The following is a 19491-nucleotide window of genomic DNA, read 5'->3' on the forward strand; positions in this document are numbered from 1 at the left end:
CCTAAACCATATTTTCCTTTTGTTTTTCTATTTCTTGAATGTAGTTTTTGAAAAATGACATTTCTACAATAGGTAGCCTATTTGTGGGGTTTAATACTGTTTGACTAACCAACCTAATATAAAATTGACTCTATTATATACCTAGAGGACTCATTACCTCTTGGGCCTGAATCACAGTGATAGTTATAGAATGCGAAGTTATCCTTGCTTAATGGAATCCTAGTCACCCTTCAGAGTTAAGGTTCCTAACTTAATTCCTCGGCAAGTGCCAAACATGGAATTATTAAATGCCCAACTTGATTAGATAGAATACAGAGAACCCAAAGATCACTTTACAAAAGATAATAATATCAAAGCAATAAATTAAATGTATACGTATCAACATCTCCTGTTTTCAATTACAGAGAAACAAGTTTATAATTGTGGCAATACCAATGCCGAAGTCACAACAGTGCATTTGAGGACATGCTTTTTAAAATTGTGACAGTGTTTTGGATCAAGAGAATCTTGAAACACTTAATAAGATACTCCTTGAAAGATTTTTATATATCATTTTAATGTAGGAATGTTCTCAGATTAAATTATTTTAACATTTATTGCTTAACTGAATCTACTGAATGTACAAGCTACCCACTTGAAAGAAATTTTCTGTAATATCCCTGTCGGTTTATGAGTTTCCATTTCTTAAAAAGGAAAAGAAACCATCTTTTCATATAATATGCTTAGAAACAGCAAAATTGGTAAAACTCCAATTTAAACATTTTAGCTCTATTTAAAGCCTCATTGTAAAATCTCTACGACATAGTTTTTAATGAAGAATACTTAGTTATTGCCATGATTTTTTCCATTTACTTCATGAAGACAGTTAAGGTTCAATATAAATTCAAACTCATTAGCTCAATACTGTCTGGATCTTAGAGTAAATTGTTCAGGAGTGGGTAATGAAAACTCAATTCAAACTCTTCAGCAATCAAACAAAGCAATTTTATTAAACAATGAAAAGAATCAATTAAAATGAATATCTTTCTTATCTATATTATTTTACAAGAAACCATGACAGTTTTTGGCTTAAAAAAGAAAAAAGAGGAGGTTTATAGCTTCATACAAAAGTGACTCACATAAGAGAAATTTCTCCAACTTGCTACTACGTTATGACATAAAAATTCACCTCTATTTTCACAAATTTATACAGCTTATTTCTCTACTCATGACTTTTTCAATACTTTATAACAAGGTCCTACTCAAACATGGAGAAGTTATAAGTATATAAATTTTGAACATATTACGTCAATAAAGTATTCAGTGATAAAACATCTGAAACATTTTCACTTTATATTGCCATATCAAAGTATGTACAAAAGTCATCATTACTTATTTTCTTTTTATGTTATCAGTTAAAATAAGAGTTAAAGTATAAATACCAACTATTTGGATATAGAAATAACCCTTTGGAATAAATGTTATTTGAATATGAAAATTGCATTGGAAATTTATATATAATAAATTATTTTTTCTTTCTATTTCATTTAAAATATCCAAAGGCCAAAAAGAAAAAAAATATCCAAGGACTACATTTTCACATTAGATCGCATTTTTGAGGTTAATTAACTAATAAATGAAAATGGGAAAATTTTTCACATTCATTATTTTGGACTGAATTTGAGTTCTGCTTATACCTATTACCTATTTCTCTGTTCAGTTGAGCCAAATTCTTTTAGTTACATCTTAATTACTAGTTAATATGTGGGAAAAAGACATTTTCTAAAGATACTTCAGTTTCCCTCTCAAATCAGTAGAGAAGCACTTATAATTCTATTTTTTCACATTATCAAGGTATAAAACATAAAGTTAAAATTCTGATTAAATCATCCTGATAAAAGATTATAGACAAAATGCTACCTATTTCCACATCTCTTTTGGATCATGGTATATCAGTCCTTGTGTAAGGTAACTATCAATCGTCCATATGAGAATTTTCCATAGATTCGATTTTCTCACTACATAAAATGCTCCTAGCCATCTCCGCCAATCATCATTTGTTAAATACTCATGATGTTAACTCATTTGGGTAATAAATAGAGCAAACAATTAAGAAACTAAGTCTGATGAAAAATATACAATATATAACCAAGTCAGCTGTAAGTGATTTTTGCATAATTTATAACATCCTGCTCCTCTATTAGCATGAATAAATAAGAATTGAAAATAGGCCATTTCAGAACAAGACGTGACCATAGTTATTAAAGGTATAATTTTCAACTGCTTTGCTTTAAATCAATATATTTAATGATATAAGCCAGTATCTACTTATGAGCCTACACACAATCATGCATATGCATATATACCTTTGAGATTAAAGTTTATTATTAAGTCTGAATAAAAACTTACAGGAGACAGCAGATTTCCTATAAAAGAAAAGTCCCAACGTGGTGAAGGTGAAAGTCGCTCAATCGAGTCCGACTCTTTGCGACCCCCTGGACTATACAGTCCATGGAACTCTCCAGGCCAGAATACTGGAGGGGGTAGCCGTTCCCTTCTCCAGTGGATCTTCCCAACCCAGGAATCGAACCCAGGTCTCCCACATCATGGGTGGATTCTTTACCAGCTGAGCCACAAAGGAAGCCCAACATGTGGTAAGGGGAGTTGGAGAGACACAGAAAAGAACTGATCTCTCCTCTTTCATTCTAGTGGAATCCCACCATTTCTTTGATTTTACACTGGAGTACAAATAAACCTTGATCTAGTCCTAGTATCCTCAAAGAATATATATTATAATATGGAGCGGAGGCAAGTGTGCAGAAACTCAGACATTTGATAAATGTATAAAATCATTCCAAACCAAGGAAAATGGTCATGAGCTTGTGAAAAGGCTCAGCACATCTTCTGTTTGATTATTTAGACCTCATATGGATATTTTAATGTGTTGGGGGATGGGGGGAAGGGAGAGACAATCTCCCATACCTAATCCTAAACAGAGATTGTGGAGAAGCAGTGGGAGAACCTCAGGCTAGACACCTGCTTACACAGGTGGAAATAAATCTGTGCTCTGACTGACAGCAGAACACATAGGCAGCTATTATATGAAGAAATTAAGTAGTGTAACTGCAAGCATCAGGCAGGCCAGCTTCTAATGTGTGTGGTTTGGTGTGGTTTGGTGGATAAAGAACTAGCAAATGTACTATTTTACCGCAACAAGATTAGGTGGGCATATGAATGCAAGAGGAAAAATTGAAATTAACACCTGATTACCAATTTTGTCTCTAGCTAAAAGCTATTTATTATGTATTTATATAATCTGAAACAATTTATTTACTCTGCTTAATTATATTGATAGCAAGAATATATTATTACATATATGCAAACATATGGAACTTATATACAAAAAGTGATTGTGTGTGTTTAGCTTTCCTTTCCTGTAAAAGCTGTGTATTTCTCATGGATAAATAAGATGATTTTAAGGTTTTATTGCTGTTTAGTTGCTAAGTTGTGTCCTTTTTGTGACTCCATGGACTGTAGCCTCACCAGACTCCTCTGTCCATGGAAATCCTTCAGGCAAGAATATTGGAGTGTGTTGCCATTACATCTTCTCCAGATCTTCCCTACCCCGGAATTGAACCTGCATCTCCTGCATTGACAAGCAGATTCTTTACCACCAAGCCACGTGGGAACCATGATTTTGCAGTTCACTGTTACTGAAATTCAAGTTCATAAGGAACCCCTATGGGAGATTCCCTGCTTACATCTCCACCCCAACTTTAAAACTTAGTTATATTTTCTGAAAACGTAAATAGTTGGATGGACTATCTTAGTCTTTTTGTAACTCAGATGCTTTTTTTTCTATGCTTCCATTTTATATTTTTAAGATATTATATGATATATATTTTATGATGGATCTGGTAAACAGAGAAATAGACTGCTTTGGGAAGAAACCCATAAATTTGAAGCTATCTCTACCCTAAAGATAACCAGATTATCAAACAGCACTGACAGATAGCAAATATAAACTTTTCACTCCAATTATGGCCTTCAAATATGCTCTGTCAAGACCCCCTCTTCTACTCCTTAATAACCTTGAGCAGATTTTGAGCATACAAAAATCCATTCTATTTTATACTGCTCTCTGCATCCTCCTGTCTGTCACCACCTGCTAGCCCTGGAACCTAGGGTAGTTGGAAATCAGAGGGGCTTGGACAGCTTGTCATCCATTCTTCTCCCTTCTCCTGGTAAGAAAAGGAAGGTGTCTTCTCCCATCCAACTGGCCCCTGCTCAAGTTCTGCTCACACTGTCATTCCTATGGCTGTGCTTACTGATCACTGACATCTCCCACATGGCAGGTGTCTATATCCGGAGTATCCCCTGGTATATAATGTTTGATCACTTGTTGGGGTCATCTAGCAAGACCTCTTAATTGCATAGGTCCTTGACAATGGAAATTTCCTTCAACTTTGTGCTCTTCCAAGCTCCCTAAGGAGAAGGCAATGGCACCCCACTCCAGTACTCTTGCCTGGAAAATCCCATGGACAGAGGAGCCTGGTAGGCTGCAGTCCATGGGGTTGCAAAGAGTCGGACACGACTGAGCGACTTCACTTTCGCTTTTCAGTTTCATGCATTGGAGAAGGAAATGGCAACCCACTCCAGTGTTCTTGCCTGGAGAATCCCAGGGATGGGGGCTTGGTGGGCTGCCGTCTATGGAGTCACACAGAGTTGGACACAACTGAAGCGACTTAGCAGCAGCAGCAAGCTCCCTAAACGTCATGGTCTTTTAAAATTTTATTTATTTATTTTAGTTGGAGGCTAATTACTTTACAATATTATAGTGGTTTTTGCCATACTTTGACATGAATCAGCCATAGGTGTACATGTGTTCCCCATCCTGACCCCCCTTCCCAACTCCCTTCCCATCCCATCCCTCAGAGTCATCCCAGTTCACCAGACCTGAGCACCCTGTCTCATGCATCAAACTTGGACTGGCTATCTATTTTTCATATGGTAATATCCATAGCACCTTCAATGCTATTCTCTCAAATCACCCCACCCTCTCCTTCTCCCACAGAGTCCAAAAGTCTGTTCTTTACATCTGTGTCTCTTTTGCTGCCTCGCATATAGGATCATTGTTACCACCTTTCTAAATTCTACATGTATGCATTAATATACTGTATTGGTGTTTTTCTTTCTGACCTACTTCACTCTGTATAATAGGATCTAGTTTCATCTACCTCATTAGAATTGATTCAAATGCATTCTTTATAATAGCTGAGTAATATTCCATTGTATATATGTACCACAGCTTTCTTATCCATTCATCTGCTGATGGACATCTAGGTTGCTTCCATGTCCTGGCTATTGTAAACAGTGCTGAGATGAACATTGATGTACACATGTCTCTTTCAATTCTGGTTTCCTCGGTGTGTATGCCCAGCAGTGGGATTTCTGGGTCGTATGGGAGTTCTGTTTCCAGGTTTTTAAGGAATCTCCACACTGCTCTCCATAGTGGCTGTACTAGTTTGCATTCCCACCAACAGTGTAAGAGGGTTCCTTTTTCGCCACACCCTCTCCAGCATTTATTGCTTGTAGACTTTTTGATGGCAGCCATTCTGACCGGTGTAAGGTAGAACCTCATTGTGGTTTTGATTTGCATTTCTCTGATAAAGAGTGATGTTGAGCACCTTTTCATGTGTTTGTTAGCCATCTGTATGTCTTCTTTGGAGAAATGTCTGTTTAGTTCTTTGGCCCTTTATTTGATTGGGTCGTTTATTTTTCTGGAATTGAGCTGCATGAGCTGCTTGTATATTTTTGAGATTAATTCTTTCTCAGCTGCTTTATTTGCTATTATTTTCTCCCATTCTGAAGACTGTCTTTTCACCTTACTTATAGTTTCCTTCATTGTGCAAAAGCTTTTAAGTTTAATTAGGTCCCATTTGCTTATTTTTGCTTTTATTTCCATTCCTCTGGGAGGTGGTTCATAGAGGATCCTGCTGTGATTTATGTCAGAGATTATTTTGCCTGTGTTTTCCTGTAGGAGTTTTATGGTTTCTGGTCTTGCATTTAGATCTTTAATCCATTTTGAGTTTATTTTTGTGCGTGGTGTTAGAAAGTGTTCTAGTTTCATTCTTTTACAAGTGGTTGCCCAGTTTTCCCAGCACCACTTGTTTAATAGCTTGTCTTTTCTCCATTGTATATTCTTGCCTCCTTTGTAAAAAATAAGGTGTCCATAGGTGCACGGATTTATCTGTGGGCTTTCTATTTTCATGGTCTTTTGATACAAAGGCCCTCACCCTGATGTGTATCATTTAGTTCTGAAGATGTCAACTCTCTCTATTCTGCCACCTCCTCAATCCTTTCTCCCCCTGTTCAAACATGTACAGAAAACAGTTCAGCCGCAGCAGACATTCAGCTATGAAATGAGGTGGAGGTATCTGTAATCCTTGAGTAATACTCGCTCCTCTCCCAGCACTTGGTGGTGAGAAAGGACCCTCAAAAAGGAATCACTAAGTCACGTGGCCTCCCTTAGGTTCTGTCTTTTCACTACCAGTTGTTGTTTTTTTTCAAACTCCCTCTCCCATGGTGGTCATCCTCTCCTATAAATGGAAGAGGAGGAAATCTGTGGAGTCTGGAGTGATCGTTAAGGTAGCAACTTTGGTTCAGCTGCTATTAATAAGTACTGATCGATTTTTACTTTTTTAAAATTGAGGTATATTTTAAATTTTGTCTCCTGTGTAACCATAGGAAAATTCCTATTTCAAATCCAACATCCAAGTTATTTAGATTATTCAATAGAACTAATCAGAAACTTGACTGTATTCTAAGTAGAATTTTAGTAACTGGTTCATTAAGAAAAAACTGAAATAAAAGGAAAGAAATATGAATGCTCAATTTTTGAAATGTTACTTCATAAATCAACTGAAACTTTAAATTACCGACTAAGACAGAAATTCAAAGAAAAAAGATTACATTAGTAAAAAATAAAGAATGATTAAATGTGGGGATAATCACTAATGAAATAAAGATCATTTTTTAGAAGACAACTTTTAAATAGGAAAGAAAAAATGTTTTGGAGAAGGATGTTAATACTGTTTCTCTTTAAGTTAAAAAAAAAAAAGAAAACTTTGGGTATATATATCAGGGATAGTAATTAAAATCCTACCCCAAATAATTATATTATTGAATCCCAAACATATCTAATAAGAAATAGGTTCCAAAAGAGAAGGTCACCATATTTTTAGATGCACATGAGCACATGTAAAATAATCAAACACAAAGTTAAAGTGATCTGTAAAAAAGAAATGTCTTTGAAACTATCATGCATTAAGAGTAAAAGTATATTTAAATGTTATTTTCTTTCATACCTAGTTGACATGTAACTTTTTGTTCAGATTTTCCCACGGGCTGACCGTGATAAAGGAGGCAAGTCTCAAAGGGACTAACGGTCACACCACAGCTTAGTGAGTGATGCTGATAGACTGTGACGGGAACCTGACTTTGTCAAGATTCGTTTACAATGAAAATGATGGCTGGAGCAGGCATTTACTCCGTACCATTGGAGACCACTTAGAAGGATGTCAACGCCATCTTAACAATAGAATCAAGGCTACCAAGGAAAAGTAAATACTAGTCTCAGTTGCTACAGATATTTAGCTGTTACTTCAGAAGTAGGTGAGTATAAACAAGTTATCTTTTAGAGGATAAACTTCACTGTAATAAAAAGTGTGATATGACCTGTCAGCATATAAGTATTTTGCATAAATAGGAGACACAGTTCTGTCACGAATTATTGTAATGTAATATTTTAAATCATTTTTCTGGATAATGATTTGAGCTAAGTGATATACTTTAGAAAATAGAAACATAGAAACACTTAAATCATCTGGTTTTTGGTTCAACTTAATCAAATTGCTTTATCTTAAAATGAGGAAGAGGCAATCTGTAAAGGATACAATTAATTGGGGCACAATTTTAAATGTTCCATTTAAGTATAGTGGTTTAGCAAAGAAAACAGCACAAACACCTCCTAATTGGTATTGCACAATAATGCCCATAGAGTAGGCCATTTCCAGAGTCTAAAATTTATATTTGCACATATAGCTCGTTTGATTTGGAAATGCAATTTTTTTCCTAGAGAGAAAGAATAATATTTTTATGAATTCTAACTATCCCACTGTCAATAAATATGAGTCATTTAGGAAAATATGTTCTTTTCCAGAAATAACTAGAGATTTTCTTCAGTTATCTGTCATTAAGTAAACCTAACTCTGAGTGTTACATATTCGTGAACTAGAAGTTTAAAACTCTTGCCATACAAGTAGTTTTCTATTTTACCTTTTACTTTATTTTGAATGCAGAGCTGTTTTGAAACATTTTATTTTATATGCAATGGTGATAATATAATACTGGTGCTATCAGTGGCTACCAGTGTTCTTAGACTCATCAGAACTATGATATTAGCTACATTTCATCTAGTTGAGATTCTTTTCACCTTGCATAATCCACAATGCTGTCAAAAGTAGCAAACGTTAATGTTCAGCACAAAGTGGCACACAGAAAACTGGAAATCGGAACGGTTTATTTTTTTTCATTTTGCTTGAATATCATTTACCATGGCTATGACTGTTCAACTTGCAATAATAAGAAACAAATTGTAAAACCAAAGCTGAAGTTCAAGTCATTAATGTCAGATGGGATACCTAGATGAAGTCTTAAAGAACAGGCAGATATTATTAAAAAATAATTACACTGAAAATCTTTGAGGAATCATGGAAAACTGAAACAGCATTAGTTAACTTAGAATAGACAATAGTTTCCAATTTAAATAACCTCAATTTTGGACTCATGAAAGTTACTAGAATGTGTCATTATATTAAAGAATACAGTACTTTATGGGTTTTCCCTTATTTTATACCATTTCAGAAAGTTTTGATGCAATTTAAGAGAAAGAACACTATTGTTATAAAGATAAAAGTTTAAATACTTAATGTGGAGAAGACAGATAATTATATCAGAAAACACTGCTTTTTTATCTTGTTTTCTTTGGACTCATTAGCACCATGTTCTAAGTGTTAACCAGGTAAAATAGATCCTGCAAAACAAACAAAACAAACAAATACAGACTCAGACTGGTAAATAGTTACAAGGAACTCAGTATGAGGAAAGAAATAGTACCCAGATTAATTGTATTGACTAAATATTTGGGTGTCTTGCTGATGTGGATGACTGTAAGCAAGAGTCAAATGTTTCTATTTAGCGGAAATTAAAATACTGCAACAGATTGGTTGATTTCCATAGTTAAACTATAATCCCATAATAGATGGTGTAGAAATAACATTATTAGGAACATATTTAAGCTTCCCAGTCTAAAAATAATGCATTTGGTATAATGTAAAGCAATTTGGTATAATGTATCCATACTAATTTAACTGTATCTTTTAACCTTTCTCATTGTCAATGTCAGTGAATTGCTACCTCTTCCCATTTTAACTCATCAAATTGCTTTTCCATTAGGCAAACAAATGAACTAGAAATTTTCCTCTCTAAAGATACTGTAACTTTCCTATAGATTTACAATTATATAAAATAAAATTTCAAGTTAATCTACTTTCTATACTGTTAGTAGAGTACTCAATGCCATGGTATATAATATTAACAATTTTATGTTCATGCGTAAGTGTTGCTCATGGTAAGTTGAAATCAGTATTAGCCCTTAGTCTTTCATATAATATTTTCTATTTTATTTTCTTTCCTTCTGTTCTGTTGGGATATAATTGACATACAGCACTGTAAAAGTTCAACATGTATATCATAATGACTTGACATATGTCATAAAATCTCTTATGTCATAAAATGATTATCATAAATGTCATAAAATGATTATCATGATAAATTTAGTGGACATCCATCATCTCATACCTTTACAAAATTAAAGAAATAGAAATAAAAAGATTCCTATGATGAAAGGTCTTACATGACTTATTCTCCTAACAGCTTCCATATATAATACCAGTGTTACTTATATTTATCATATTTATATTACATTCCTAGTATTTATCTTATAATCGGAAGTTTGTGCCTTTTGATTGCCTTCATCCAATTACCTTCTTTCTATCCTCCCTATCCCGCCTCTGGTGATACATGTTGAAACTGAAAAATCTTCTTAGTTGAGCCAAAAATGCGACTGAATTTTCCACAAATCATAAACCCTTACAGGTAGTATAGCAGGCTCATGGGAATTTTGATATTTCTCATATGCATGGATCTAAGTTAAATTATCTTCTCCTCAAACTTAGTTAACCTCAAAGAATGACATGACCAACTAGTTGTATAAGCCAGAAACCTAGGAATCATCTTCTTCTCCCCCTCTTTCACTGGATACTACTGATGTCCAATTTCTTTTCATGTCCTGTTTATTTCATCTGTGTAATTTATCTCTACTCTTTTTCTCTATCTGCTGCTGTAATTTGATTCAGGGACCATCATTACTTTTAATTACAAATCTTACATTGTCACTCCCCTATGTAGAGGACTTCCATTGTTTCCCATTGCTATTAAAGAAAAAAAAGCCAACATTTCTTCTCTTAACGCAAGTGCCACATGATCAGGCTTATGTCTCTTTTGCTAGTCATTGTATCCTCAGCATTTAATAAAGTAGGACTAGCTCTGTCAGTTCTTGAGTTGAGAGTTGCAAACCCAGACCAATTTTTATATTCACATGTGGTAAACTTCAACATGGATTTCAAAAATAATACACTATGATCTTTGTTCTTGACCAGTTTGTAGCAGAAAAGAGAGATACATAGATACAGCATATGTGCACATACTTTTATACTTTGACTGGAATAAAAGAGATGATGAAGAATAGGAAATATGTCTGATATTTTTGGAAAAACACTTACAATGTGGTATCATTTGGATACAAATAGAGATGAAGAGAGTAGAAAATGAAAGATAACTTCAGTATCTAGTTAACAATTAGGTACATGGTGGTATTATTAATAAGTCAATGATGATGATGATTATACCAAATATGTATCACCTGCTTTCAATGTGTCAGGCATTATATTCAGCTTTTACATGCACTATCTCAATAAATCTTTAGAACATCTGAGATAGATCCACACTAGTATTATTAAAGTTGACTTAATTTGCCCTGGGATTTAGATCTTAGAATTCTGAACTCATAATACAAGGTTTTAATCACCTTTATAAGGAAGATCAGATTTCATTATGGATAAAAATCGTTTCTATTCTAAACTTTGAGGTATTTCAGGAGCACTCAAATGAGGCTGACAACAAGCATTGAAAATATGGCACTGAAATTTGGATAGTCAGCAGATGCTCAGTAAGGAAGATTTGGATGTCATTGATTTGAAAAATGGGAAATTAAGCCATGTTTCTTGAAGAGGATACAGAAAACATAAAAGTTATTTGCACTAAAAATGTATTTCTACTGAAAACCACAGAGCATGTCCCAAACAAGCCAAACAGTATGATTTAGAAAATAAAGTCTAGAAAGCTGAGCAGTAATAAGCATAATTTGGTATATGATGCATACAATAGATTACTAATACAAAAGGGTATCAATCCATTTTTATAATTTCAACTCTTCCCACTTACTTGTAAGGTATAATATTCTTTTTAATAAAACAGTCAACATTAATGCCTGACAGATGTTGGGTCCTCAGTTAGTACGGAGTGAGTAAACATAGAATATTATGATTGGATATAAAGATTTAACAATCCTAACTATGATTTAAGTAGATAGCATGAACAGAAACAATATACAAAATAGATACCTCTAAGCATAGTTTGAAAAGATGGCATTAGTCCAACTTATTGTGTAATGTTCAGTATTTAGAAGGTACCCCTTAAGTACATTATGGAGAGAAGCAACTTTAAATCAAGGGACTACATATCACAAAGGACTCAGCACATTTGAAGGACCATTGAAATGATATATCATAGTGGTAGATTACACGGCAATGGCAGGTGTGTTGAAAGCTACTATCTATACAAAATCTAATCATCTTTCCATAGCTTCTATTATATGTAGTGAAGACATACTACTCAAAGAACTTTTCATCAGTTTTTCATGGGCAGACATGGTACAACATTTTTAAGGTCAAAATGACCACTATAATTTCAGCTGCTGGCAATGAAAAAAAAAAAAACAAAAAAAAAACAGATGAGTAGTGATATGGACAATTTTATTTCTAATTTTAATTCACATTCAGGAATTAAATAAGAGCACTCATCTTTATCCAAGAATAAATGTATACTATTTTTTTAGATTAGTGAATTAGAAGAAGGAAAATAAAAACTGTGTTTTGAAATGAGGACTGACTTTCTGACAATATCAACACTCCTAGGTTAATATAAACTACAATTTAAACATCTTTATTCATTCTTTATTTCAAAAATTATGCAGTGTAATTATTATAATAAAGTGACCAATGAAAAATATGAAAGAATACAACCAGCTTAATGATTTAATGTACCTAATGAACCAGCGATTCAGTTGTCAGAATTAAGTGCTAAATACAAGTTTTATGTTAATTTTTTAAAAGCTCACAAAGGTTGATACTTGGATAAATCCATCATATTCATTATTTTTATTTTCTCCAACAATTTTCCTAGCATCAATATTAAAAAGATACATGCTTTGTTAAAATATAAATGATGAATGATGAAATTGCCATCTCTTCTAAGGTTTTTAAAGAAATAGAACCATTTTGCTGTGCAGCGGAGATGGGCACAACGTTGTATACCGATTATATTTCAATACAAAATACTTTAAAAATTTTAAAAAGAGAGAATTTTTAAAAATCATGAACTTATAAAGATAATATCTATCCAAGTTATCTTTATTTATAATAAAGCCATTATATTTTAAATATTTTCAATGTAAAAAGAACTCTACCTACTAAAAATAATTATCTTCTAGGAAGGTCTTTAATTATTTAAAAATAAATAGCTATCTAATTGCAAAAATACTCTGTAATGTAAAAAAATATTGTGTTGTTTTTCCCTTGTAATCACAAAAATCTGTCTTAAATAATTTCAATGATCTCTTTCAATATTAAAATATGGCACCATTTCTATGGTCTATCATGTACCTTCCCTCACATCATGCACAATGTTAGGATCATTGTCAAAAGTCACAGATGCTCTCATTTACATGTACTTGGTCTAATACCTGGGCAAATATGCCTTCTTAAATGCTGTTCTTAATTAAAATAATAAATTATTTCCTCTGCTCTGCAAAAGCTTTTAGGTCCCATTTGTTTATTTATTTTATTTCCATTACTCTGGGCGGTGGGTTAAAGAGGATCTTGCTGTGATATATGTCAAAGAGTGTATTGCCTATGTTTACTTCCAAGAGCTTTATAGTTCCTTGTCTAACATTTAAGTCTTTAATTTATTTTGATTTTATTTTTGCGTATGGTGTCAGGAAGTGTTCTAATTTCATTCTTTGACATGTAGCTGTCCAGTTTTCCCAGCACCATTTATTGAAGAGGCTGTCTTTTCTCCATTGTATATTCTTGCCTCCTTTGTCAAAGATAAGGTACTCATAGGTATGTGGGCTTATCTCTCGGCTTCCTATCTTGTTCCATTGGTCTGTATTTCTGTTTTTTCAACCTACAGGGGTGGGAAGAGGTAGGAGATGGATGAAACTGGAGCCCATTATACAGAGTGAAGTAAGCCAGAAAGATAAAGAACATTACAGCATACTAACACATATATATGGAATTTAGAAATATAGTAATGATAACCCTATATGCAAAACAGAAAAAGAGACACAGAAATACAGAACAGACTTTTGAACTCTGTGGGAGAAGGTGAGGGTGGGATGTTTCGAAAGAACAGCATCGAAACATGTATATTATCTATGGTGAAACAGATCACCAGCCCAGGTGGGATGCATGAGACAAGTGCTCGGGCCTGGTGCACTGGGAAGACCCAGAGGAATCGGGTGGAGAGGGAGGTGGGAGGGGGGATCGGGATGGGGAATACATGTAACTCCATGGCTGATTCATGTCAATGTATGACAAAACCCACTGCAATGTTGTGAAGTAATTAGCCTCCAACTAATAAAAATAAATGAAAAAAAAAAAGAAAATATAAACATTTTAATTGATCACATATAAATAAATTGTTTATGTATCAAAATAAAAAAAAGGAAGGTTCAAAGTGGAAAGGACATATGTATACCTATGGCTTATTCATACTGATGTATAATAAAAAGCAACACAATATTATAAAGCAATTATCCTCCAATAATATATATATCATATGTGTGTGTATATATATAAAATAGATAGATAGATATTAAAAAACCATTTAAGACTCCAGTTAGTAGGCTAAATGCAATTTTTCAAAACAAATTAAACACTGAAGAACTGCCTTTAGTTAAAATGGTCTTTACAGAAACTGACTTTCCTCTTTGGTAAATTTTGAAATTTTATTTTAAAGTCTTCTTATAATGAGTTACTTTTCACAAAAAAAATCTGAATTATGTTTTGCACCTTATCATATACTTGAGCTATTTAATAAAATTATGATTATGGTACAGACAAAAATAAACAAAAATATAAAAATGACTTGTTTTTAAATGGCTTATTTGTGTCGATTCTACAGGGGATTATTTGGTATATTTACATATTTTTATCTACTTTAAGTCTAAAACAATTTAAAGTATAAGAATTTAAGGATAGAAGGCTTAATTTTTAAATGTGTCAAATATCCTTCGGCTGTGAAATTCACTTTTGAATATTACCTCCATGGTGTGCATTTACTCTGGTTAATATTAACATGATTAAATTCTGGCTTTGAAAAAGATTTCATGTTCTCATTTGTTCAAAAAAATCAGGTTAATACTGCATATTGAAAATCAAGAAAGGAAACAGGAAGAAACCATGGACTATTAAGATTATGATCCAGTTATATCAAATGGAAAACACAGAAATAGAAAATAAATTGTTTAATGCCCATATATAATCACATAAAGAAAGCCAAATGCCAAAAAATACTGTAGACAGGAAAGGAATAAAATATTATATGACGAGATGGTTGGATGGCATCACCGACTCGATGGACATGAGTTTGAGTATGCTCCAGGAGTTGGTGATGAACAGAAAGCCTGGCATGCTGCAGTCCATGGGGTCGCAAAGAGTCCGACATGACTGAGTGACTGAACTGAACAGAAAAAAAATGTATTTTTCTCTATGTATTTGAATCATAGAATGCTATAGTACAAAACAGACACAAAAGTCATTCATTTTTTGTTCAATATATATCAAACACTTATAATATGCCAGGAATTGTTGTGTGCAATGACAATATAGTGGTGAAGAAAACAGATACAAATATATATTCTCGGGTAGTTTATATTCTCATTTGATTGTGGGTAGAAAAAATAATAAGCAAATAAAGTGACACCACATATTAAATGAAAAATTCTGAAAGAGACGGGAATACCAGACCACCTGACCTGCCTCTTGCGAAACCTGTATGCAGATCAGGAAACAACAGTTAGAACTGGACATGGAACAACAGACTGGTTCCAAATAGGAAAAGGAGTACGTCAAGGCTGTATATTGTCACCCTGCTTATTTAACTTATATGCAGAGGACATCATGAGAAACGCTGGGCTGGAGGAAGCACAAGCTGGAATCAAGATTGCTGGGAGAAATATCAATGACCTCAGATATGCAGATGACACCACCCTTATGGCAGAAAGTGAAGAAGAACTAAAGAGCCTCTTGATGAAGGTGAAAGAGGAGAATAAAAAAGGTGGCCTAAGCTCAACATTCAGAAAACTAAGATCATGGCATCCGGTCCCATCATTTCTTGGCAAATAGATGGGGAAACAGTGGAAACAGTGGCTGACTTTATTTTTCTGGGCTCCAAAATCACTGCAGATGGTGATTGCAGCCATGAAATTAAAAGACACCTATTCCTTGGAAGGAAAGTTATGACCAAGCTAGACAGCAAATTAAAAAGCAGAGACATTACTTTGCCAATAAAGGTCCACCTAGTCAAGGCTATGGTTTTTCCAGTAGTCATGTATGGATGTGACAGTTGGACTATAAAGAAAGCTGAGCACCGAAGAATTGATGCTTTTGAACTGTGGTATCGGAGAAGACTCTTGAGAGTCCCTTGGACTGCAAGGAGATCCAACCAGTCCATTGTAAAGGAGATCAGTCCTGAGTGTTCATTGGAAGGACTGATGTTGAAGCTGAAACTCCAATACTTTGGCCACCTCGTGCGAAGAATTGATTCATTGGAAAAGACCCTGATGCTGGGAGGGATTGGAGACAGGAGGAGAAGGGGATGACAGAGGATGAGATGGCTGGATGGCATCACCAACTTGATGGACATGGGTTTGGGTGGACTGGGGGAGTTAGTGATGGACAGGGAGGCCTGTTGTGCTGCGATTCATGGGGTTGCAAAGAGTCGGATGTGACTGAGCGACTGAACTGAACTGAACTGATCTGTCATATAAGGACAATAGAGAATTTGGCATATACCCAATGGATGCATGTTAGGGGGTACATTGGAAATATTTTGCTGATGAGGTAACACTGTCACACAATCGTCTCCTTTTACAGAAGAGGAAACTTAGTTTCAGGATGGTTAAATGAAATGCTTGAGGTCACAATGTCCTTAGGTAAAGAGCTGGACTCAGAACACACTTATTTGACTTGGTTCTAAATTCTTCCCACGGTACAACAGCACCCTTCTAGTTGAAAAAATTGCCTGGGCTGTGCAACGAAGCAAAGACAAACATGAACAGTGGGTGTGGATGAAAGGTGGGTAGTTCAGTTGATCGGAGGAGAAGGTATGCATTAGGAAAGCATTAGGACTCAGGGAGAATTAGGTAGGGTAGGGAGATGAGAATGAAAATTCTCAGATGTCAGGATGATGAGTGTGGTCATCATCTTGGGCAAGGGAGAGACAGGATTAAAGTGATATATATGAGATAGTCAGAAGGAGGAAAAGGAACTCATCATGGGGAATAATCATCCCAAATTCTGTCATCCACCACATTGACACTGATATGACCAGGGCAAGAATCCTGATTCTCATATTTCATGCCACTGAAAAACTGATAAAATAGAAAAAAAACAAAATCTTGTGTTCTTTATTATTAGAGTTTTCTAAGATGATGACTGAAGAACAAATTGGTTTCCAGAGATAGACATGACAAAACAATTACGTTGAGTGAGGACACATTGCACACTCTCCCACATATCCGAATCCAGTGTAAACTCACCCTTCTATATATACACTATCAAGTTTTCCGGAATTAAAGGAAAACTATGCTAATCTACTTGAAAGGTTTCACATAAAACGGTATCACTTACTCTTTCTTAAGAGAAGGCAAGAGCTAACCAGTGAATATAGCTCATGTAGAGTTCTTAGAAAAGCAAGGGGGTGCTTGGTAGATTCACCAAGCAATACCTCCCCAAGTCAGGATATAATAATAAACTTCCAAAACATAACAAGTTAATTTAATATTTTATTGAAAATCTAAATCTGGGAATGTGTTTTAATACTGCTATTTCTATTCTGTGCCGAATATATATTACTATTCTGTAGCACCTTAAATAAGTGTTATCATACAGACTATTATACCTATCAGCAGAGAGCAAAGCAGTGTTTACTATCCTGACATTGAAATATATGCACTGGTAAAAAACACCCCATCCTTAGCTACTACTCTTGCTATTCACTTATCTTCACTATTCACAATTCCTATATTCACAAGAACTCCTCATTACTGGCCACAAAAATAACAATGTATATTATGTAGGTAATGATTTCTAGATGATGCCATAAAAGCTTTGATTTCTAATACCACTTAGAATGTCTGAATAAATACACGCAAAAAGTACTTATTTTCTTTAGCTTGATAATATCACAGAGCATGATAAGCCTTTATTTTGCCTGTGGAGGGTTTTATTTTTCCTATCAAAATCATAATATTATATACTAAGTTGCAATATGTAAAGTAAACACTATCTGATTTTTATTTGTGTAAGATGTCTCTATAAGGCATATCATTTACTTTAATTATTTTTGGTTTCTCACTCCAAAATTTTCAAGCTAAATTCTATTTGTATGTGGATGATTTAAAACCTGGTAATTGTGTTAAAATAAATTTTCAAGCAGCTTAGTATGCATACACTGCTTTTAAAAATTCAAAACAGACCTCATAGCAAATGTCATTTCTTTCATGGTTACAAAATGCAAACTCCAAGCGTTTTATCCTAATGAATAAATGAGTTTGTCCTTTATGTATAAAATATAGTTTGTGTTTGTTGCACAAGTTTTTAATAATAGATGAATTTTAGGTTTGTTCCAACGTATTCAATAAAGTGTGATTAATTTGGTTTTTCAAAAATGCAAACTAGACATTACTATATTACTTTGTAAAATGCACAGCTTGCAACATTATTGTCTCAGTGGGATCTTAAATTGAATTGTAAAATGTGTCTTATTTCCAGTTTGATTTATGTAAGAGATAGCAGTGGATAATGTCCCTTTTGAAGTTTCACTGCTTTGTGTGAACAAACAATATAAACCTAAAATTCATAATAGAGTTTATTAGAACCCCAAGCGAACTTTCCAGTTATGTTTGACTGAAATGAAAACTTATGATGGATTCAGAATACCACATTTTCAATGAAACAACTTTTTGAAGTTTCCTATTATGACGGATTATACAATACATTTTGACATTTTCTGTGATTTTTATTATGATATTTCAAGTAATTACCAAATCATGTTTTTTTTTTCTCTAAAAAAGCTTTCCTGTGCCCTGAGAATTAATCTATGATACCATTTAGCTTGGCTTTTTGAAGTAAATATCACCAGATAAAAGCCAGCTGGATCTGAATAATAGGATACTTGAATGAATGTATTAGTGTTTGAAAAAGAGAGTACAAATCTTCTAAAAAGATTAATTTCCATAAAAAAGATAGCTCCCAGATCTACAAAAGAATGAATTCAAAAACATAATAAACTCTCAGAAAGAAAGGTAGATTAAAGCAAAAGCTGCAACACCTTGTTACTGCAGCTGTTGTGAAGCAATGATTCTGTATCAATTACATTTGGTTGGTCCTGTAGGGCTCTTCAAAGCTTTGTGTGAAAAGCTGAATATGGGATACATGTGACAGTGTAATAACTTCAGTGATTAATTTTGATACAACACCACTTTCATTCTGATCTCATTCTCAATATTTACAGTTTGAGAGAAGCTACAAAGGTTCTGATGGGAATATATGAATTGAGTAAGGACACTTTTTTTTTCTCCTTCATTTATTGAAGATGTGGATATGAATTCTTCTTTGTCATGAAAATTTTGCAGCTTTATCATGCGACATAGTTGCTGACATCATCAGGTAAAAAGACCTGAGTTGGCCAATGGACTTTATTTTCAATATCCTGTTTCAAACATGTTCTCTAAAAAGGGCCACAAGTTCTGTTCACACTACTTTT

At 34.0% G+C, this 19491-nt stretch overlaps 1 protein-coding gene across 2 annotated transcripts in view; it reads right to left on the minus strand.

Moving 5' to 3' along the window:
- The window catches only part of DACH1 (dachshund family transcription factor 1), a 451469-nt gene that overhangs the window by 143798 nt on the left and 288180 nt on the right, over nt 1-19491 (minus strand). The gene's annotated exons all lie outside the window — the stretch shown is intronic.

This window comes from Cervus elaphus, chromosome 30 (genome assembly GCF_910594005.1).
Source record: "Cervus elaphus chromosome 30, mCerEla1.1, whole genome shotgun sequence".
Taxonomy (NCBI): domain Eukaryota; kingdom Metazoa; phylum Chordata; class Mammalia; order Artiodactyla; family Cervidae; genus Cervus; species Cervus elaphus.